The sequence below is a fragment of the Ambystoma mexicanum genome, chromosome 2p (assembly GCF_040938575.1).
Source record: "Ambystoma mexicanum isolate Mex_15411 chromosome 2p, UKY_AmexF1_1, whole genome shotgun sequence".
In the NCBI taxonomy this organism is placed as follows: Eukaryota; Metazoa; Chordata; class Amphibia; order Caudata; family Ambystomatidae; genus Ambystoma; species Ambystoma mexicanum.
The window spans coordinates 486,597,501-486,622,206 of record NC_090923.1 but is presented as its reverse complement, the minus strand read 5'-3'; the positions used below and the strand labels follow the sequence as shown (position 1 = coordinate 486,622,206).

Below are 24,706 nucleotides of genomic sequence, written 5' to 3'. Positions count from 1 at the left end.
GTGAAAACGCAGCAAAACGGCACAGTATAAACCAAGCAGAAATGGCACTCTAACAATTTCTTCAGAGGGAGGGAAAGGTCAAGTTATACAGGGTTAGACCCCTAAACACACCAGCAACACTTCCCAATTGGATTGTTAACAAGTTAGTGTTAGGCAGAAACCTGTGCAGTTCCCTTAGGGACCACTGCAAAAGGCTTAAGACTACAGGTGTTGGCAGTAAACCCAATTGATAGCAGTCTGTACCACCCAGATGTACCTGGTAGCTGTGGCTGAGTAGCCAGACTTCTCTCAAGAAGAACTAGACAGTATATAGAGTATACACGATTGGTACTAAAATACAGTCGCACAAGCAAACACTGACCAGAGCTTTAGTATCAAAGTATATAATTATTTATTTAAAGACATACTTATAGAAACACTTCAGCACTATTATTGTAAGCAAGTTCAAAACAGTCACTATTAATATATATATACATCCCTTATTCTTTATTAGACAAGTCTTAGTTAACACCACTTATTTTCAGACAGAGCTGAGCGCTTAACTGAAGATGGCACTCCAATAAGTTATCAAAAAAAGGGAGGGAAAAGGCAGAAATTAGCAAAGCATACAACGCTAATACTTTAGAAGCACCCAGCAAGGCAGGAAAGTCAAAGTCTACTTGTGAGAAAAACGTTCAGAGGCCAGGCTCCCTCTTAGAGAGAGCAGAGCACGAATGCACCCAAGATCACACAGGTTAAGAGGTTTGAAAAAGTCTTGCAGGGAGTTCACAAAGGAATTACTTCAGCTTAGATAAGTTCAGTTAGCCAGCCTAGGGTCAGCCCAGGTAGTAAGTCGAGGATTTAATAGACACCCCGTACAGACCGTTGCAAGGGAGGCTAGGCAGGCACAGTACCTTTAATATGGATCCTTCAGCAGGGGCAGTTGTTCCTGGCAGCGGGTGCAAGTTGCGGCGTCGTCCAGAGGAAGAGAAGATCTCGACGTGGAGGAAATCTGATGGTCGTTGCACTTCCAGGGAAGAAACCAGCTGCGGAGTTCTCCGGTTAAAAGGTACGACCCTTTTATTTGTGGTAGTGGTAAATCGTGTTATCCAGGTTGCCGGGGTGCTTGGCACAGGTAAGGCGGCCACGAGATTATCCGGGAAGGCGAAAAGGCGGGCAAACTGGTTATCCCCACCAGTCAAAGGAAGAAGACTCCTCGGAATGAAGATCTCCTCTGTCGACGGGAAAAGTGGTGAGGCAGTTCAGCAGGGCTCCACAGGTGATGTCGTCGTTGCAGGTCGGCTCAGCTTCTCCCTCTTCGGATTCTTTGGTCCTGTGGCGACTTCTTAAGTTCCAGCCCCCAAAGCCCTGCTTTTATGCAGAAAACCCCCATTCATCAGTCCTAGCCGTCACTCAAACATGCCAAGTGGTGAGCCGGGCGGCTCACCACTGGGCCAATCACACAAGAGTGCGACTTGAGTTGCCGAGGCAACTCCGTCCAGGGTGCCTAAACCCCCCGCCCACACATCCTGTAGACCCAGACCTAGTGGTACCACTTTTGGGGGCTTCTGTGCAGATGCCCGCCAAAAAGTGGAACAAAGGGCTCGACTTGGGTTGGAGTTACAGAGGCGAACACAAACGCCATTTTAAAACCGAGTTCTGGCAAAAAGACCCAACCGGGGAATAAATATTAAATAAATAACCCGGCGGTATCTAACATTGCACCAAAAAGTGGTGCGTTTACAATGAATGGGAAAATCCAATAGAAAAAATTCCGGTGGAATATTTTGCGTGGTAACCACTGCCACCAACCAGAAACTCGACGAGGGGGACTGCACAGTGCTCCCTCTAAAAACAGACCCAGGGGCAATCTAATTACCCCTACCAGTACTTCCACAATATGATGGTTTGTACTGGTTCTGTTCCCAATTTAAGACTAGTAAAGTGAATGGTGACTGTACATGCCCTGGGAGACAGTAGTCAGTCCCAGGGTATGGAGTCTATGTTTGGGGGTCACTATGACACCCCCGTGTTACTGCACTCAGGGTGCTGTGTAACACTTACCAAAAACCACATGAAACCCTATGGAGTAAAAGACCCCATAGCCCATAAAACACATTACAAAGTCAAAGGATCTCTCAAATCATGTCTAAGAGTGGGAGAAAGAGAGTCTCACTCTTAGCAGGAGAAAAAAATAAACCCCAAAAATCCAGCAAAGCTGCTGGGGGACTCACTAGATTTGGGAAATTAGCCCTAACAGAGAATTCTCCCTAACAGTTAGGCAAGGTAGTACTTTAACATAAGCAATACTTAGGTGAAAACCGAGCAAAATGGCAATAACAATATATAAAGGGGAAGGAAAAGGTGGTTTTAAGTTTAGGTGTGCCAACACATTTCTTGATGAAAAGCAATCTAGAGAAGGCAGTTGTAACAGATTTAGCCAGAGTCAAAAGGCCTGTGCCGGAGTCAGTGGTACAAGGCCAAGTGCCTAGGTTCAAACGGTTCTAGTAGCTGCAGTCAAGTCTTTGTTGATCGATTGAAACGGAGGGTAAAGAAGGTATAAAGTCAATGTTAGACGATAGGGACGGCCAACCCAGAAAGTAAGTAAAGGATTAAAAACATCTTTAGCAGTACCCAGCGAAACGGGAGGCCTGGGGGAACAATGTACCTTAAAAGTGGAAGAGGCTCCTGGGGTGGCGGTAGTTCCTGGCAGTTCCTGCAGTTCGGGAGATCCAGCAGAGGAAGAGAGGCTCTCGTCGTGGAGGAAGGTTCGAGTTACCGCACTGCCCAGAGATGAAGCCAGCCGCGGTGTCACCAAAACGGAATAAAAAGGTACGCTCCTTTAAATCGCGGTTGTGGAGGACGGGTGCCTGGTTATCCGGTCTCCTACTGCGTGGCACTGGCGATTCGACCAAGGCAGGTCCTAGAAGGCGATTTGCGAACTGGTTGGTCCCACCACCTCAAGGGAAGAAGGCTCTTGCAGGTGAAGATCTTCTCTTTTCGTTGGAGAAAAGTGGCGAGGATCTGCAGCAGGGCTTCACCGGTGGTTCAGTCGTTGCAGATGTCTTTGGCTTCTCTCCTCTCTGGATTTCTCAGTTCCAGTGGCGACTTCGGTCTTCCATTCCGCAGGTCCCTGCTTTTATGCAGAAAAACCCCCATTCATACAGCCTAGCTGTCACTCACACAGTGGGGTGGCTATCCTGGCGGGATAACACCCCAGCCTATCAGGGCAGAGTGCAACTTGGGTTGCTCCCATAGTAAGATGGGTTGTACTGGTTTTGTTCATAACTATTGACTAGCAAAGTCAATGGTAACTTTGCACGCCCTGGGAGACAGTCAGTCCCAGGGTATGGAGTCTATGTTTGGGGGTCACTATGACACCCCTGTGTTACTGCACTGAGGGTGCTGTATAACACACATGTAAAAAGATGATACCTATGGAGTTAGAAAAACTCCATAGCCAATAAGCACAAAAATAGCCTAAAATACACATCATACCTATGCCCAAGAATGGTAAAAAGAGTCTCACTCTTAGCAGGAGTAAAAAAATAAACCCTTGAAATACAGCAAAGCTGCTGGGGTACTCTATAGGTAAGGGAAATTAGCCTTTTAAGAGAATTCTCCCTATCACCAATCAATGATAAATCGGCTTTCCCATACTTTTATGGCCCCTCATGGCTACAACAAGTTATTTCCCTCTCCTGAGCTGTGTAGGTTCGTCCTCTTGCTGAGAATCAGTAGATAACCACTACTAACCACTGTCAGTCCAGAATTAGGCATCCCGAAAGAAAAGAGAATCTGCCGATCATGTGTTGCAGATAAACTTGAGACATCGCAACACATCCTGACCAAATGCAGAGAGCATGGTCCTTTATACGTAAAGATGCTTGGACCATTTGTATCCAATGTTAACATAAAAACCTACTTTGACATTATTGCCTAAATTCTGGGCACAGAACCATGCACATAGTGCTATTTAATATTTTGACTGCCATTGTTTGGATGGGCAACATTGGGAATACATTCTCGAGTGTTAATTCGCTCCCGCAACGCTGGAGGCTTCAGTTAAAATACTGGTACTTTGATACTGCACCCCAATACTGCACTTTTGCACAATGCACTAGATCCCGAAAAAAGGACTTCGATAGTCTACAATCTATTCTTAAATGTTAATGTGCGTTTTAACGCCATCATCTGCCATTACCCGAAAAGTGATTTACACCGATACTTTAACATGCAAAGTTAATGAACTGACATGCACTTGTAAATTGTGTAATACATGGAAGAAAGATTGTAAGCAAGTTGTATCTATGAAACTGTTGATTTATTTAATAGTTTAATTTTGTATTAAAAATTAATATTTTATGAGTTATGATGAAACCTTTGAGTTCTAAACATAATAAATACATTATTATTTACAATATCAAGTTGCAGCAGAAGCAGTCAAACTGGTTGTCTATAATTTTGTCAGAACATTTCTATTTGAATTTAGTTGAAGCAGTAGACTGAGGCAAAAGGAGCCTGCTTTCACAGTATCGTTGGCAGAATAGAGTTGCCAAGGAGAAAGCAACCGTCTTCGAAGAAGCACCCTGACAAGTTATATTTAAGACGCTGCAGAGAGTACAGAAGTAGTAGTATTGTTAAAGCAGAAGTGGCACTTTTGTTTGAACTTTATCCATTCTATCCAAGAAGGAGGTTATCCAGGATTACCATTGGTGCTGCTTTGTTTGTGGAACTTGGGAAGGAAACTTTTCAACAAACGAAGAAGGAACTGTTACCATTGGATTTCTGATTGAAGTTTTGTTTCTTTGGAGCTTTTCAGGAACTGATTTATGACGATTTTCCTTGGAAGAAGTTGACTTGACATTCCTGGGGAACGAGATCTACCTAGGACAAGTAGATGTCATCGGAAACACTGGTTATTTGGTAATCTTTCATTTATGTTGTTTATACTTTGTTTTGATTGTTTTGTTGTTTAGTGTGTAGTCCAGTTTTGTGTATGATTTGAATGTTCCCTTAGTTACTAGACTAGGTAGGGAATCCCCTGGCTTAGTTAGGTTTTCTTTGCAATTTTTGTGTACAATAAAATGTCAAATACCAAGAAAACTACAAGCAGTTGTCCGCCTCGCAATACTGACCCCACACACTCTAGTACAGAGAATCAGAACTTCAGGGCCCATATCGAGTTCAGACAATGGAATAATTCCTTTGCCTTAGAAGGGTGAGACAGAGAAAAGAAAACACAGCAAGATGAATCATCTGATAGAGATGGAAATCCGAGACGACCTTCGGCAGAAAGGAGGGTTTCACTTTCAATGTCACCATGTCTTTGGAAAAAAAAAACAGCTGAATGACACTGCTGCTTTACTCTTTGTTTGATCCCTGCCGAGGATTGCTGCCGTGAATTTCTCTACTTGCTACATTCATAAAGACTGGAGTATGTCATCTGTGGCCATTATCACGTTGAGAAGTGCAGCCTATAAATAGTTTACATCTGCGATTCTTTGCCAATGAGGCTGAATGTGGCTCAGCTGTCGCTCGCAGGGGGTGAGTACTTGAACAGCCGTTTCCAACAACCCCTTTCAGCTGTTTGTTTGCATTTACTTGCATCCACCCGTGCTTCTTCTACAAGCGACTCTGCCTTGCGCGTGTTTAAATATTCTTTAAAATAAAAAAACTACGTGCGTGAAAGGACCAAGGTTCTTTATAAACCCACTTCCACCTGCTGCTCGCCGCGGCAGACTCTTTATCCAGTGTCATAACATTGTGGCAATATCTTTCTCACTGTCCCGTGAACAGAGATGAAAGGTTTCGTCTGATTCAAAATAAACCATATGTTTACTAACATTTGAGGACGTTCCAAAAATCAATGCATCTGTAAGGCCTCAATAGCCCAGTTGTTGAAACTTCGTCACTTCGCCAAGTCTGTATTGTATTGGCTGCGAAAGCTAATACAGCACAGAAATTAAACTGCGTCAGTGGGAAGGTCGGCGAGTGTTGTAGCCTACTGTAGGAAAGAGGTCACCCTAATATCAGCATGAAAACCCAACAAGTGGCTAGGACTGAATCAAAAGTCTCAATAACAGTGGAGGAAACTGACTAAGGACACAGCTGTGACCAATCTTTCCATCTGTGGCTCTAATAGCAATTGTGAAAACCGTAAGCCCCCTTAAGGGCGTTACACCACCTTCCACTACTGCAGATCTCCAAATCCAATTTGACATGGTCTGCTTCCCAAATCAGTGAAACGACTATGCAAGAAGTCCAATGTGCTGTCCCTGTAAACATTGTACTAAAATTCATTGGTCAAGTGGCCCTGTGTCCTGACGTGGCACTGGAGCCTCATTTCCTTACTAGAGACGGTGGAAATTCTCAATCTTTTCCACATCAGCACCCCAATGCCACACATTTTGAGTTCAATCACCCTACGTTGGCATCTGTTACACCTAAAAACTGATATTACAGCCCAATTAGCTAAGGATCTTTCAGATTTAACAGAAAAAATATCAAGACAAAAGACAAAGCCTGGCCTCAATTCAGAACAGACTTCATATTGGAGGCCAACATGTCTTATGAAGACCTTACTACAGCTCACTCACAAAACAATATGCCTGCTCTATTACAAGAGAGGCTGCCCCGCTCGGTCGGTGTAAATGACTGCCAAGTGGATGGAGACTTGGTTCCTGGGAAGAACCTAAATCTTTGCGTCAAGATAATCGTTCAGATACTGGTTTAATTGAGACTCAGCGGCTAATCATGGCTTCTCTTAGGATTACTCCAACACCTTTTACTGAATTGTATGAGGCTCTTAATGACTCCCTTCACGACCAGGGAGCTCTACTATCAACAATGATGCCTAAATTGAATGCGTTAGAGAGCCTGTCTCGGAAACTGGGGAGAGGCTCAACAAGGAGGTTCAAATCTCAAACGTTTGGCAGAATCGCCTGTGAGACCTTGCTAGGAATGAAACCTCAGACAAATCTATCTTGATAGAAACCCTGATAGAGGATTGCAAGTGGATGCGAGCCGCCTGGAAAGGAATGCAAAATCAGGCCAAACTCACCAAGAACCCTTTAACTCATCTGAGTGAGCTACAGATCGGACAGAGTGAAATACGTATCCCTCCCGAAGCATCAAAACTTCCCTCTAATGTCTTTTCTATCTTTTCAAATACAGAAGAGGTCCGGAAAAAGGGCACTAAAGATAAATCTCCATACAAAAAAAAATAAATAAATAATCATCAAATGCTTACCAGAAAGAACAAATCTAATGGATCAAGGACATTTTTTCAAAATCTGCATGCTCCCCCGCCTCTGGCCATCAGACAGTCTCCTAAAAGATCTATTAAAGACCTAGAACAGAGATGCCCTCATCTCTGCTACTGAAAAAGCATCAAATGCCTTTTTAAGAGCCTGTTAAAGAGCATTGCTCGAGAACAGTTCACAGACATTGTGAATGACACTTGTTTGAGTTATCTAGTGGAGATAATAGAACAGGACGGTGAAATCGCAGAGTGGAATAATCACTCAAATACTGATTGGTGCCGAGATAGACAAATTGGCTATGACCCCAGCCTCTGTAATACCTGACAAGACTAAAAAATGACTGGGACAAATAATTCTTAACATTGCAACAAAAACGCAATCGCCTGTCCCATGCTACACTTCCAACTAAAAGCCCTGCTAAGTTGGAGCAGGAGCGCCTGCTTGCCATCAGCTTCAAAGCTGCAAACTTGAACACGTGCAAAGTCCATCTTGAGCGGATTGTTAATGGCTCCAATGTGCCTATTCCAAATGGTACCAACGTCATGAAGTTCTTTTAGGAGGTTTGTGAACTCCGTTTTGTATCAACTAATGATATCAAGTTCGTTGAGTTCACTTCAGAGCACAAAACAGATTGGGTTATATTACACTTGCATTCCAATAAAGTAAAAAATGCAGTTCTAAAGCAGAGTTAAAAATTACTCCGAAATGGTTATGATCTTCGGGAGTATGAAGGGAATGAGCGGCAATCCTATGCAGACTTAAAAAAGCTTATCCATCAAAAGAAGCCTGATGCAACTCAGTCTAAGACCCGAACTCGTATTGAAGTCACTAAGAACGGCAAACAATGTGCATCTCTTCCTAGGTTTGATCATCCAGCTTCTATCTAACCCTGCTGTATCACATTCAGAAAATAAGGATATCCTAAAAGTAAAATTCACGATAGATAACAGCACAAACGTGACAGAATTTGGGCCCCTGACTAAACCAGTGAGCTGGCAGTGGTTGGCAAGCTCCTTAGCGAGTGTCTGCAACCATTAGATTACGATAAAGGAGGAGAATCCTCTAATCCTCTTTTCATGGAACACAAGAGGTTTTAGTGCCTTGTTCAAACATCGATTGAGCTCTCTGAGAATATGATATTTGTCTCCAGGAGACTTGGTTTAGGAAGTTACCTTCTTGTGATGGATTCGAGTGCTTCCTGAATCCAGCAATTAAAGGGCTGATCCGTCGGCCCTCTTCAGAATTACTAACTTTTAGTAACCTAGATATTGGGTACAAAGTAACCTCATCAGACTCCGAATCCTTATGTCCAAGCCATTATACTATTTAAACTTGGAAAAAAGAAGAGTAAAATATCCTAATTCTGAACCTATACTGGTGAGTCAATTCTATGAAAGAAGATAACTTCGCACAATCGGTAATGAATACGATTGAGAGAACTTTGGTTGAATATGCCAATGCCATGCTGATGGTATGTGGGGACTTGAACATACACTTGTTAAATGAAAATGGTATACCAAAATCGGAGTCAGTATTAAAAGATCGAGCGAGGGAATGGTTCCTTGAAACAAGCGCTAGAGACCTTCATATGCTGAATGTTCAGGCCAGTGGAGTTTCACCAGGGGCCTATACTTGGGGTTGTGGCTCTAGAAGATTCTGTCTGGACTATTATTTCGTTTCTGGCTCTCTTCAAGGACCGAGTAGTTCAGTTGAAAATTGTCAATCAGAGAGCGATCATGATATACTAGCTCGGTGAATTTGTAAGCAAGTTAAAACAAGGTTGAGGCAAGTAATGAATCCTATTGCAGTAACTTGGGCCAAAAATTGAGTAAGCGTATGCAATGAAGATCTTACCTCCATCTGTGCGACAGACAAAAAAAAAATCAGGTGATATGGATCATTCCTGCATTGAGTATGACTGGATATTAAAACAGTTTTCCCTAAGAGCAAAAAAGCCAATAAATTTCCTTCCAAGCATGCATTTGATTCAACTGTCAGGAAAGCAAAACGCTTAATGCAGAAAGATATTTAGAAAATCCAATTAGAAGAATCTGCTCATACTCTGGAACATTGTCGATCTAGAAGGCAAAAATATATGAACTTGTTAATTGCAACTAAAAGCCAATGTTTGCAATATGACGCAGAACACATGCTGAAGGTGGTATTTCGTAAAAATACCTTAGACTTGTGGGAACTGTTAAAGAATGGAGCGTCTTTCAAAGCAGATCTGATGCTAGGTCAGTTTATTGAACCCAGCTGGCATGACCACTTTTCCAATTCCTTTGCAGATCCTGGTGATCCGATGGGACATGAGGTCAGAGGTAGCGCTCTGCCATGGAACATCCAGTTTGATAAGGAGGATTTGGAAACAAGGATTCCAAGTTCTCAGTAGCTCGAGAGCCTCTGGCCCCGATGGCACCTCGAATCTACTTCGCAAACAACAACCCAAGTCCTGGAGTCAGCTAGTCTTTTCGGTTTTCAAGCAAATCCTAAATCACAAAACAAACTCCTTCCAAATGGAGCGAGGCAATTATTGTTCCCATGTATAAGAGAGGTAATCGAGCCGATCCCAAGAACTATCGGCTGATCGCCCTTCTCGATTCTGTGGGGAAAGTATTAGCCTCCAATCCCTTGCGTGATTGTCAAGGGTGGGGGCACTGGATTGAATCTTTTCATCCTAGGAATACTCAAACGGGAGGCCTTAACACCTGGCTCTTGTGTGCACATGGCTTCGATGGGTCTCGAAGAAGCATTTGATTGCGTCAACAGGTCCAAATCATGGGAGAAATTGAAAAAATTCAACTGTTCACCAGATCTGGTAAGTGCCGTTTGTACCTTGTATTCAGCAACATCTATTCGATTAAGACAACTCTGAAGAAGTTTTATCTGAGAAAATGTTTACCCGTGGCCTAAAGCAGGGCTGTGCCTTGGCCTCCTTTTTGTTTAATTTATATATATTTGACTTAAGCGTTTCTCAGAGTGCGCCAAGAGCCTTTCCACCCAAGATTAACAGTGTTCAAATTTCTTGGATCATCTATGCGGACATCATATTTCTGGACTACACTCAGGTAGGCCTCCAGATACTTATCTCTTGCTTTATTGAATATTTAAAGCAAAATGATATGAAGATCACTGTCTCGAAATCAAAAATCTTGAATATGACGTCTGCAGGAAATAAACTAACAAAAGATCACACCTGGTGGATCACAGGAGAGAGAATTGAAGGTGTACAGTGCCTCTTGTACTTGGGAATCACAATTAACCGGCACAACGACGATAATGTTCATCTCTCGCGCCGAATAAAAATCATACGCCTAGCGGCTCAAGGCATGAAAATTGTGCGAAGTTACTGTACATATTCTCTTCCACTCTTGTTGGCCTTTTATCGCCAGAAGGCAGTGCCAATCTTGACATATGGCTTAGAAGGTCTGCTGAGCTTATCTTGGAACACATGGGCGCTGTTTGAAGGTCTATTTTGCCGTAAAGTGCTCAAGCTACATAATTCCCAAGCTATAGCCGCCATTTGCCATTAACTCAGACACCAATCTCTTGAACCAGGAGGGGGTTGGCCTAGCTGGCTCGCCGGACAAGAGCGAGTCGGGTCTGAGCCGATACAATGCTTCCGTAGCAATTCGAATGCTCTCCCCCAGTCGGAAAGAAAGTCGCTGCCTATGCGAGGTAAGAGCTCTGGTGCCCCTACAGAGACTTCACCCTCGCCCTTAGGCATACACTTCAGTGTCCCCGCCTATACATTAACTAGACCGGACAATGGTCATAATGTTCGAACTCTACATGTCTCACCTGTTACTTGGGGCCGACTCGGCCAGCATGGCCGCCGCTGCTACAGCTACATCGTCTGTTTCTCCAGCGACCGCTGATCCCGGGGTTTGTGCCAACACGGGCCGGAGTCCAACATCTAGAGAACTCCCTATGGGCAAAAAAAAAAAAAGAAAAAAAACGCATCGACTAAAGACATGAAGAAATGTAACCCCACAGCAAACAAGAAATCCGATGCTGGGACACACCCTGCCCATTCCTCTGATCTCAAACACTCTCCAACTTTTTCAAGAAACAACAATGCAAGCGTAAATTAAATTCAGACTTTGAACTCTCAGATGCAGAAATATTGGAGTTCTTGGATGGTACCTTACCAGCACACAAAGCCAGGAAAACAGACACCATACAAAAGTACTACATGATTCCTCAGCCACTTTGCCTCCACTGTCCGACACGCAAATTTCCCTGCTAACGGATGCCCTATCGAGTTCGGAAAAACTATGCGAGAACGTCGATCCACCAGCTACACAATCAAAATCAAGCGCAAACTCAGAGGCCTGACCAACTGGTAACACTAGCACACACACAGATCACTCAAGGGCCCAATAACCAAGCCACTAGCGAGTTAAACGTCCCAATTCATCAGCAACGTGACCAACAGGCAAAGCAAGAACACAGAGCCCAGTTGAGGGCCCGATAACCAACCTGCCAGTATTTCAAGTGATGCAACGCATCGGCAGCGTGACCAGGAAGGCCGCTTAACGGCCTCAATGAGTGCCCAACCTTGGGCTAAAATACATCTTCAACGCCCAGAGAGAGGTGGTAAGCCATCAAATTTGATCCTAGATGTGGCAGCGGAATCCAGTCTGAGTTTCCAAAATCATCGGCATGGCTCCTGGGGAGCGTGACACCTGAAACATCAGCGGCTTACTATCATCCTCCTCACTGTTCCGAACCACAACACACGCCTGTTAAAAACAGAAGACACAGCGAACTCGCTGCTGAAACACAAAGCTTCCCCAAACAAAAAAACAGACATGACGACAATCATGTCAGCAATTACAATTGCGTTGGCTCCATTTGGCAACATTTATGAAGCCATAAATGAATCAACAAAAGACAACAAGACGATTCTGTCTACGATTCAATCAAAACTGACTTTCATCGAGGGATACATAACAGCTGTAGAGGTAAAAAATGATGATCAAGCCACATGATAAGCCAAATGGGCCAGTATGGAGTCAAAACTGAAGTAGTCCTACTTGGCGAGTAAGACCCAGAACAAGGGATTTTAAAAAGCAACCCAGACCTGTGCTGATAAAGCACAAAGAGGATTTTCTGCGATCGTCAACAAATCCACTACGATAGAACCTCGAGAGGCTAATCCAGTAGCCACAAAGGTCTCCAGCCCTCATTAAAAAAAATCTGTGCCAGTGCAGAGTGTAGGTCTTCGGCTGGCAGGTTCCTACAGCGAAGGTCATATAAACAAACAGTCCACAACAAGGGGGAGGATATAACTGAACTGATCTCAATAACAGCGACTCCTAAACTGAAATCATCGACAGTGGCACAAGTTCATCAGCTCGCAGTGAAATTGCCAAGAACTGCGGAGGAATTCCTTGCATCGAGTACACTAATTGATCTATCACAGCACGTAGACTCAGATACATCACCGGATAAAGTGCAAGTTCGAAAAAACCGGACTATCGCCACAGTAGCAAGCAATGAAGGAAAACAGAAGGATCTGGCACCGCCTATGGAGGCAAATCGCCAGACTCCTTTGGATAAAACGGATAAACTGGCAGTGAATCACCAAGAACGTGCTCAGAGTGGCAGGACTCGAGAATCAGATCCACCTCAGCCATGGACAGTGCCCAGATGTGGGCCTACTTCGCTGAAAAGACGACCTCACCCACAATCAGACGAAAGGAACAAGTTACTTACCTGTAACTGTTGTTCTCCAGCATGGGTCTGGCATGGATTCACATGCTCATGAATATTCCCCGTCAGGCTGGGAATCCTCGGTAAAGAAAAAAACAGTATCAGTTTCGTTTCTGATCTGTCTTTCGTAGTAATAACCAATCACTGGTCTCTGCGTCATACTGACCACAGCCAATGACTGCCCTCTACCTAAGCACCGCCTCTGGCAGCCATCTTCAGATTTGGAAGCACGTGAAGTGGCAGTATGACCAAGTGAAGAGCCGCAGAGGGGTAGGCGGGAGGGTTCGCATGTGAATCCATGCCAGACCCATGCTGGAGAACAACAGTTACAGGTAAGTAACTTGTTCCTTCTCCAGCATGGGGTCTGGCATGGATTCACATGCTCATGAATAAAGAATACCTAGCAGTACACACATGCACAACCACGGGAGGTGGCAAAGGCTCAACATTAAGCATTACATCAAACCCAACATTAAGCATCTTACCTCCTCACCAGGCTCACCTCAGGCGAACAGGTTGCGCAGCACTGCTTGGCCGACCCTGGACTCCTCCCTGGAATCCCGATCGACGCAGTAGAATTTCGTGAAGGTGTGCGTCGACCTCCACGTAGCAGCCCTGCATATGTCCAGCAGGGGCACGCCAGAAAGGAACGCCGTGGTGGCTGCGATCGCTCTGGTGGAATGGGCTCTCTGACGGCCAGGCAGCGGTCGGTTTGCCAACCGATGACAGTACATGATACAGCCGGAGAGCCATCTGGAAATGGAAGCCTTCGAGAGAGCCTTCCCCTGATTGACAGGTCCAAAATTCACAAAGAGTTGTGACGTCTTCCGAAAACACTTTGTGCGGTCCACGTAGAACTTCAGCGCTCTAGCCACATCCAGCGAGTGCAAAGTCCTCTCAGCCGCCGACGAAGGCGACGGGAAGAACACAGGCAACACCAAGGGTTCGATGAGATGGAAGTCCGACGGTACCTTGGGCATGAAGGAGGGGTGCGTCCTGAGCACTACCCTCGTGTCGTGAAAAGTCAAGTACGGGGCCTTGCAGGAAAGGGCCTGGATCTCTCCCACCCGTCGTGCGGAGGTGATGGCCACAAGAAACGCTGTTTTCCACGACAGAAACTTCAACGGGGCCGAGTGCAGAGGCTCGAACGAAGGTCCCATGAGCTTGGTCAGCACCACGTTGAGCTCCCACGCCGGGGCCGGAGCCTTCACCGGCGGGAACGATCTGAACAGTCCCTTCATGAACTCTTTCACCAGACGATGAGACCACAAGGACGTCCGGCCCGTGGTCCTGGTGTATCGGGAGATCGCAGCAAGATGAATCTTGATGGACGCGTGTGCCAGTCCAGCTTTGGCCAGCGTCAGCAGGTACGGCAGTACCTGGGGAGCCGTAATCCGTAGAGGGTTAATCTTCTGTGCGTGGCACCAGACAGAGAACCTCTTCCATTTGTGTCCGTAGCATTTAAGAGTCGAGGACGCCCTGGCCTTTGCAAGAACCTCTCTGCAGTCGGCCGGTATGTCGTATCCTCCAAACTCTAGCGCTGCAGGAGCCAGGCCTGCAAGTTCAGCGATTTCGGGTCGTGGTGGAGGATGGCGCCTCCTTCCCTGGAGAGTAGATCCGCGTCCACCGGCAGCCTGATTGGCGGGGACGCTGATAAGTCCAGAAGGTTCGGGAACCATATCTGCCTCGGCCACGCAGGTGCGACGAGGATCATCCTGCACCGTGACCTCTTGAGCTGGTTGACGAGCCGGATTAACAGTGGCAAAGGAGGGAACGCGTAGAGGAACAGGCCCTCCCAGGGGAACGAGAAAGCATCGCCCATGCTCCTCGCCTGGGGAAACCTGCTGGCGAACCTCCGGCACTTGGAGTTCGTCGCCGTCGCGAACAGGTCGATCTGGGGTGTGCCCCACCGTCGGAAGAGGCGATCCACTAGATCCTGCCGTAGTTCCCACTCGTGGCACGAGCGCAGCTCCCTGCTGAGTGAGTCGGCGATGGTGTTTTTTATCCCTGCAAGATGAAACGGCACCAGAAACATCCTTTGGGCGACGGCCCAATGCCACAGGTCCTGCGCCTCCTTGGACAGTGCTGGGGACCTGGTTCCGCCCTGTTTCCTGATGTAAAACATGGTGGTGGTGTTGTCGGTGAAGATCCTCACCACCTTGCCCTTAAGGGACGGAAGGAAGGACCTGAGGGCCCAGAACACTGCACGGAGCTCCAGACGTTGATATGGAGGGACTTCTCCGTCGGGAGCCAGAGGCCTCTCGCGTGCAGATTTTCGGTGTGCGCTCCCCACCCTTCCAGGGAGGCATCTGTGGTCACTGTCTCCTGGTGGTCTGGGGTCTGGAAGTCCATGCCCGCCATCAGATGCGCGCGGGTGCCCCACCACCGGACCGCTCGGCGGAAACTCTCGTCGAGTGTGATCCTCTACTCGAAGCCGCCCGTCGTTTGGATCCAGCGCGCGTCCAGGAACTCCTGCAACGGGCGCATCCGGAGCCTGCACATGGGAATGAGGTAGATGCAAGAAGACATCATTCCGAGGAGGGACTTGATGGACCTCACCTTGGCCGCGTCGGAAACCAACATCCGCTGTACCATGCCCAGGATGGACCTGGTCCTTTCCTCCGACGGGGAGGCCAGAAGGGACACTGTGTCGAGCTTCGCTCCCAGAAACAGTGCGTTTTGCGCGGGTACCAGGTGGGACTCGGCGTAGTTCACGGAGAATCCCAGGTCCGTGAGAAGTTGGACTGTCCTTGCCGTGTGCTCCACGGCAAGCTCCCTCGTCTTGGCTCGGATGAGCCAGTCGTCCAGGTAGGGGTAGACGTCGATCCCCTCGCGGCGCAGCTGCGCCGCCACCGGTGCAAGGCACTTGGTAAATACCCTGGGTGCCGACCGTAGTCCGAAGGGGAGGGCTTTGAACTGGTAGTGACGCCCTTGGACCACAAACATGAGGAATTTTCGGTGCCCCTTTAGGATGGGAATATGGAAGTAGACATCCTCCAAATCCAACGACGACAGGAAGTCTCCTTCCTCCAGCTGACCCAGGACGTGCTGGAGGGTGACCATCCGGAACTTCTGCGCCTTGATGAACTTGTTCAGACGTCGCAGGTCTAGGATGGGGCGCCATCCTCCCGTCTTCTTCCTCACGAGGAAGTATCTCGAGTAAACTCCGGAGCCCCGAAGCCTCTTTGGGACGAGTTCGATGGCGCCCTTCCTGAGCAACGCCTTTACCTCCAGGAGAAGCTGAGGGACGTGAAGCTCTTTCCTGGCCACGGGGGGAACGCGCGGGCACCTTCTTTGAAACTCGAGCGCGTGGCCCCAGGCTAAGGCGTCCAGCACCCAACGGTCGGTGGAGATGGACTCCCACACGCTGACTAAGCCCGCCAGCCGGCCTCCCACCGGGGTGCTTCGGTGGGGGCCCGACCCCACGGCCGGTTCAATCCTGTTTCGACGAGGCTTTGCCGCCTTGACCTCCTTGGCGACGACGGCGGGGTCCGCCAGACTTGCCTCGTCCTCTGTAGGCCTCCTGAGACGACGAGCGGGCCGTTTGACGGTAGGTAGAGAAACCGCCGCCGGATCCTTTGGAGGCGCCCTTGCCTCCTCTGCTCCGAAAGGGCGTCCGTCGTTGCTGCAGAACCCCAAGGGCCCGGGCCGTCTCAGTGTCCGCTTTAATGGCCTGAAGGGAATCGTCCACTGTTTTCCCAAACAGGTTGTTCCCATCGAACGGCATGTCCAGGACTCTGGTCTGTACGTCTTGACGGAAGTCCGTAGCCTTGAACCATCCACGCCGCCTAAGGCACACGCCGTTGCCCCACTGGCGAAACCCAGTGTCGGCGATGTACGTCGCAATAGTGATGGCGTGGTCCGACGCCACCTCACCTTCCTGTAGGATCTCCAGGGCATCCGCCCTCTTGTCGTCCGGTAGGAAGTCCAGCAGGGGAGCCAGTTTGTACCATAGCTCCCTGTCGTAGTGGGCCACGATAGCCAAGGCGTTGGCCGCTTTAATCGTCGTCGCTGCCGACGAGATGACCCTGCGTCCCATAGCGTCCAATTTCTTTCCCTCGCCGTCCGGTGGGGAAGTCGATGTGGAGGCCGCACCCCCCCCGCTTTCTTCCTGGCCGCCGCGGAGACGACGGAGTCCGGGGTAGGCTGCGCCCGGAGGCACAGGGGGGGCGCGTCCGGGACCCGGTACTTCTTCTCGTACCGGTCTCTTCTAGCTGGCGTCGTGGAAGGGTTCTTGAGGAAGGCGAGGCCCTCATCCCAAATGTCGTCCAGTAGAGGCACCGCGAGGACCGTCTTCCTCTTGGCCTTGCGCCGTTGATAAAGGAATCCTTCCTTTTTCTTCTCCTCAGGGCAGAGTTGGAAAAGCTCGGATGCCCTGGCGATCATGGAGTGGAACGATCCAATCTCGTCGGGCGGAGAAGCCCTGGTGGGAAGTGACGACGGGAGATCCTCGTCGTATACCTCGTCGTCCGTACCCGTCGCTGCCGTGTCAGTCCCCGTATCATCCCCTCGGGTGGACGGGGAGGAGTGCTGGACGGGTCGCGACGGGTGAAAAGGAGGTGGAGGGTGAATCCTTCTCTTCTTGGGCGGGGGAACACCAGAAGGTCCCGGTTCAGGATCCCCCGACGGGAGAGGTTCCTCTGTCGGCAACGGTAGTCTCGTCCTTATCTCTGAGCATAAGGACTGTATAGCCAACAAAATGGCCGCCGAGTTGTCTTGCGGCGCTGGCAGAGGGGAATCCGACGGGCGATCAGGGGCCCCGTCGTCACCCTCGACGCCGTCGTCGTCACCTGCGTCGGGATCCATCCCGACGGGCCGGTCTTCATCCATGCCAAGGCCGTGGCTTAAGACCTCGATCAGCTCTTCCTCTGAGGCTGAATCTACGACGACGCCCTGCCCCCCCTTTTTCTTCCCCGCCGGGGATTTCACGGGGGTCCTATCGATGGGCACAAAAGAGGACTCCCTCCGAGGTGGCAGGGAGACTCTGAGCTCCGAGGTCGCCACCACTGGTGTAGCCTCCACAGGCTGAGCCAGGGCCGCCGCGACAGTATCGATAGAGGGCTTGGCCGGATGGATTAAGGCCTTCACCACCTTAGATGCGCTCACCGCCTTATCCTTGAGGGGGGGGGACACTGCCTCGCTCCCCCTCCGATGGGGCCTTCGAGCTCGACCGGGGCCTCTCCAGGAGCTTCGCCAGGTGCTCGCCCTTCCTCTTACCCGACCCAGAGCTTTGGCTCGTGGCTGAAGGTGCCGGGGAGGGTGCGCCCTGCCTGGCGCCCGTAGTGCCCGACCGTTTGGCGCTCCCGGTGCCAGCAGACTCGCGGTGCTTGACCTTGTGTTGGACCCCCGTCGCCGGGGCGTCCTCAAAGGTCTTAGAAGACCGCTCGGATTTCTTCCTCTTCTTCTCGCCTGACGGGCTCTTCCCTTCCAGCCAGTTGGCAAAGCGTTGGTGGCGGTCCTTCATGGTCCGCTCCGACATATTGCCGCAAAACGCACAGTCCTTCTCCACGTGCGTCTTGTCCTCATGTAAGCAGTAGAGACAAAAGGAGTGTTCGTCCTCCTTAAAGACGTTCTGCAGCTGGCATCCAGGGCAGACCCTGAACAGCTTTCCGGGCGTCGAGCTTCCCTTCTCCTGGGCCATGTCCGGGCCTGAGAAGCTTCTGGAGTCCTCCAAAACGTAGCTCGACGAAATCGAGGATCCCAACACATGAATGTGCGGTAAAAATCTGAAGATGGCTGCCAGAGGCGGTACTTAGGTAGAGGGCAGTCATTGGCTGTGGTCAGTATGACGCAGAGACCAGTGATTGGTTATTACTACGAAAGACAGGTCAGAAACGAAACTGATACTGGTTTTTTCTTTACCGAGGATTCCCAGCCTGACGACGGGGAATATTCATGAGCATGTGAATCCATGCCAGACCCCATGCTGGAGAAGAACAACAAACACCTAAAGACCGGATCGACCATCTAATCCAGACAAACCCTCAAATAAAACTCGAGTGTTCAAATTAGAGCAAGCACCCCGCAGAAGTAACTACATGATCTTAAACAGGAAAACCGTTCTAAAAACACTAAGTAAAATAGAGGATCTACAGTACTTGAGAACGGACGATTTCGCCTTGAATGAGCCATATCACAGAGATCAAAAGGCAAAAGCCTACCTGCACAAGGTTCTCAAAGGAGTCTCGGTAGAGGCGTATAAAGATCAGAGGTACGCTGGTTTTATCTTGACTGAAATTCAAACACCAAAAGAAGATTTAAGAAATTTGAAACAGACCGCCAGTGGGGATCAAAAACGCCAATACATATCAAAAACATAAGACCTTTACCATCGATAAAGACAAGGTGCAAGCCAGCACTCCCAAGACGATTACCAGCAAGGACCACATGACCAACTGGCAGTAAGAAGGGAGAAAATAAGGAGTAGAGACAAATACGGCAGTGAAAAAAAAAAAGATTCACTGCACAGAGGTCTGACAAAACCTACTTCCGGAGCGACATCTCAAGGGCCCAAGAACACATTTGGAGTAGGATTACCCATGGGGAACAAACAAGATCGGAGAAAGAATTAAAAAAATCCTTGCAGGTGGGAGTAAAATCTTCTGACAACATTGAAACAAGGACCCCCAAAGGCCCATGGAAATGGCTAAAAGTGGCGCTAAACCCTAACCAGGGCAGATAGCAATCACTACTCGATCCGACCGCAGAACAGTCACTCTCGAACTGCTTGCAAGAAGTCCCTGCACCAACTTGTTTGACAATGGCCTTGTGGAACATGAGAGGCAATGGCCACCAAACTAACCCAAATAACCAGTACCTGGGTGTTTTTGACATATTATGCCTCCAGGAAACCTGGTTAATGGAAAAACCTTCTTTGGACGGCTTTGAGATTGAATTTTCTCCGGTGTCAAAAGGCCTGTTTGGGCAGCCGTCATCAGGTCTCCTAGTGGCAATACGGCTGGGTTCTGGAATTAAGATCACTAAAAAAATAACAGAAGTGTATGACATCCTAGCAGTACTAACTTCATGGACCCAACAAGATCTTGGTCTCAGAGGCGGCCTAACGTCACAGCTAGCCATCATAAACGTATACCGAAAACCCCAAAAAACCTCTACAGCAAATTTCTGCAGGCAACTAGCAGATGTGATTGATGACATCTCTGTGCAACAACCTATGACGCATATAATTATATGTGGAGATTTGAATGCAAACTGCCACACCAGTGAGGACAAAATAAATGCGTAGACCACACAAAGTTCGGTGGAAGAAGGAGGAATAGCATGGATGGTTCTAATGAACTATAGAAATCTACACAACGTGGCATTGTTGAAAGCATGGGAGGCTACTATCCCAACATGGGAAAGAGGCAATTCCAGCGCAACTCTCGATTACTTCTTTGTATCTCACAGCCTACTAGCATACATAGAATCCTTTTCAGTCACTAGAATCATAGAGAGCGACCACAACCTTCTTGCAATAGCGTGGACATCGGCCCGCCCATTGGGTAAAAGATACAACCAATCGGTAGAGGCAAACAATCAACAAACCCGGCTACGCCTGACAGCCGCTAACATCAAAAGTATCACGGACAAATACAGAAGGTGTACACTGAAAAATGCTGACCACAAAAAAAACAATGAACGCCCAGACTACCTACCGTTTCTACTACAGTACAGGGCGACGGCGAAGGGAGGAAACCTATCCGACCGCAAGAACCTCCATGACAGAACTCTGGTTGAAAAAAGAAGACTGGTGAGACAATTGAAAAGACAAGCAACGACAGTCAACACCGAAATGGTGTGGATAACATGGCAAATTGAAGTCAAAAACTACAAATCATGGCTCTGATTACATAGACCCACGATGTACCAAAATGACAAGTCAATGCTCCGGACGCTCAGTACCAAAAAAACAAGTGACTTCTGGGCCCTCATCAAAAAGCCAGAGAAGCCCTTGGATAATCAACTCATCAATTCAGTCACTGAAGAGGCATGGGTTAAATTCTTTGAAAATCTATACACGGTCCTGCCAGACCACAAACCAGAGCCTCAAACTGAGTTAGCGACCCCATGGATCAATTTAGCCCCAAAAGAATGTTATTAAAAAACTTAAAACCTCAAGAGCTCCGGGTCCTGACGGCCTAACCAACATTGACCTCAAACAGAATAAACTTCATCAGTATTCTTTTTGACCAATGTCGACGAACAAGATCAATTCCAACTTCATGGACTCACTCAGTGGTGGTAGCCATATTCAAGCGAGGTAACAGAAGATCCGGACAATTATCGTTGGGCTGCGCTACTTGACATCATAGGAAAAATGTTCGCAACCATGCTTCTAGGTCACTTATGGATCTGGGCCAAAACATCACCGGCCAACAACCCGTTTCAAATGGGATTCTTAAAAAACGGAAGCACCATAGTCAATATCTTACTGTTAAATCTAATAAAATCTAAGGTCAAGCAAGGTGCTCCAACAGTCTTTCTGGCATTCGTAGATCTTTCACAGGCCTTTGATAAAGTGGACAGAAAAATCCTGTGGACTAAACTGAAAAAATTGAATTGCCCAAGAGAAGTGCTTGATCCAGTGATGGCTCTCCATGCGAACACCAAACTAAGAGTCTGTTTAAACCGCAAGGCTTGCTATCAAAAGAAATTCCATCTGAACGTGGGGTAAAGCAGGGGTGCCCACTAGCGCCAGCGCTATTCATTGCTTTTTTGGGTGACTACAAAGAAGCTGAATTATCCATCAGATCCTTTCCTCCCAAGCTGGAAAATGTCAACGTGTCACGTATACTGTACGCAGACGATATGATCCTGCTGGATCAGACCCAAATTGGCCTGCAGCGCCAACTTACCAACTTGGCTCACTACATGGAACTAAACAACCTGAAAATAAACAAATGAAAAACAAAGATGATCATCCTCGGAAAGCGTCACTCAAAAAACAAACATAACCAAAAATGGTCTCTGGACAAGGTGAGCATTGAAGTCGTTACGCATTTTAAATATCTGGGAGTTTATTGATCACTCCACGAAAGAATCAAAAATGCAAGGAACATTATGGGGAAAAAGCAAAGAACCTTGCGACCCAAATGAGGACAATTGACAGAAAATATGGCTAATTCTCACTAGTAACAAAACAGAAAGGTGATGGCTGGAAGGTTTTGAACTAATCATAACCACGGGCAAAGCTCTGGGCAACCCTCCAGACCATCGTTTTTCAGCCTGCCAAGCCATTACAGAAGGGGAAAAACCATATGCAAATCAGTCTTGGTCCTACCCCAAAAGGGGCAGTCCAGCCCGAACTGCTAGGTCACATCCCTTCTGCACGAGACCACAAGCATCCCCAGACATGTTTCAGCCTTGTTGGGCATCATCAGTGAGGAGTAGCTTGGGTCTCTAGGACCGGCAGACTCGGGACCCACGTCTGGGCATACCCGTCCCTCTCGGGGTGACTTTAACAAAACAGAAAGGTGATGGCTGGAAGGTTTTGAACTAATCATAACCACGGGCAAAGCTCTGGGCAACCCTCCAGACCATCGTTTTTCAGCCTGCCAAGCCATTACAGAAGGGGAAAAACCATATGCAAATCAGTCTTGGTCCTACCCCAAAAGGGGCAGTCCAGCCCGAACTGCTAGGTCACATCCCTTCTGCACGAGACCACAAGCATCCCCAGACATGTTTTAGCCTTGTTGGGCATCATCAGTGAGGAGTAGCTTGGGTCTCTAGGACCGGCAGACTCGGGACCCACGTCTGGGCATACCCGTCCCTCTCGGGGTGACTTTAACAAAACAGAAAGGTGATGGCTGGAAGGTTTTGAACTAATCATAACCACGGGCAAAGCTCTGGGCAACCCTCCAGACCATCGTTTTTCAGCCTGCCAAGCCATTACAGAAGGGGAAAAACCATATGCAAATCAGTCTTGGTCCTACCCCAAAAGGGGCAGTCCAGCCCGAACTGCTAGGTCACATCCCTTCTGCACGAGACCACAAGCATCCCCAGACATGTTTCAGCCTTGTTGGGCATCATCAGTGAGGAGTAGCTTGGGTCTCTAGGACCGGCAGACTCGGGACCCACGTCTGGGCATACCCGTCCCTCTCGGGGTGACTTTAACAAAACAGAAAGGTGATGGCTGGAAGGTTTTGAACTAATCATTCTCACTAGTGCCAGTGATTCAGGTCTATAAAGGAAAAGTTGTGCCAACTCTGTCCTACGGAATGGGCGTGACTCTGAATATGCCGCCCTCAATCAGGCATAAACTCGAAGGGTACTTATGGAAATAAGTCTTGGGCCTGCCAAACTTGGTCTCGATACTGACCATAAGGAGAGACCTGGGTCTATTATCGCTGGAAGCAACAGTAGAGCAAAGCTCAGTGCAATTTAGGAACACACTTCTACCGGACATCCTTCCAATATATAAGATCACTGCGACAAAAATAGCGAATCGGCATTTGACCATTCTAAACGTCTGGGTAGGTAAGCTTAAGGTAAAGCTGTCCGAGATTGCATGTACAGAAGACGACTTAATAACTAACCCATTGAGAGCCAAGTATAAAATGGAAGGCCAAGATTGGATTGACACAATCGACAAAGCCCAAGCTAACAAACTTGCAAAGCACCTGTCTCCTAATTTTAACAGATTGAAAATGCTGCTGGCCTACTGCATCAAATTCCCGAACAAACAGTTAAGAAAGTTTGAATCTGCTCCCGGCCCGTGGAATTCTAGCATTTAGGCTACAGACAAACAAAGAATGCAGACTATGCGCCCAGCCAAACCAAATTGAAACCCCAAGGCACCTCCTGTTACAATGCCCCGACCTGAGAGAGGAAAGAGCACCTTAGCTGAACAGCTTGTGCACAGATTTCGCAGGTGCCGAAGAAGAATCAATATGGTGGAATAGGCTGATGTCTGGTGAAAATATTAAATGGACTATTGCTACGGCAAACATTTTAGAAAGTGCCTTCCAAAAGATCAATTCAAGGCAAACTGAGTGAACTGAACTGATCGTCTCTGGCCAGAAGACTGACATGCCTTTCGCCTTACTGATCACCACTCTACAGTTTAAAACAACAAGTAGCATCTTCCTTGTAAAAATCGCAACGCGATTACACACAAGTAATTCAATAAAAAATAAAAAATACTAATTATAGAATTGGACTGGATTGAAACCATCCGAAGAAGAAACCTAGATGTGTTAAGACCTTGTCTGGAATAGGATAAATAAATAAACCACCTATCTATTTAAGTTCCCTTCCTATCATTACAGGCATTTACTTCTGAGAGTAGGGTTAAACTTACTTGCCACTGGGGAAGTGAAATTGGCCCAGAAGCAAATAAAGCCGGAGCAAGCTCATTGTCGTTTTTGTGGCTCACCAGAACAAATGGAATCTCTTTGACATCTGGTAACAGCTTGTACAGCACTCAACCAATTGCGCTCTAAGCATCTACAAGCTCACTGCACCAATTATAAAATCTTTCTAGACTCAGAGTGGTGGCAGTGATACCATATGATTAGTTATTTATAATGCGCTTAATACCCAGTGGTTTCCAAGCGTGGACCCGGGGATCGAACCTGTGTTGCTCCGTGCCGTCTTGCTTCCAAGGCGAGCACGTTGTCGCAGAGCTATCCTCCCGAGACAAGCGAGTACTGATGGGAGAGCACTTGAGTCTTTGTCTAGCTCATTGTTACGCTATGAAGCAATCACACAAGCAAATGAGTGGGTGGTAACCAATCTTGGAG

At 47.8% G+C, this 24,706-nt stretch overlaps 1 protein-coding gene across 1 annotated transcript in view; it reads right to left on the bottom strand.

Annotated features, from left to right (window-relative positions):
* Positions 1-24,706, bottom strand: part of IARS1 (isoleucyl-tRNA synthetase 1) — a 2,025,584-nt gene that overhangs the window by 1,058,334 nt on the left and 942,544 nt on the right. The window lies entirely within an intron of this gene.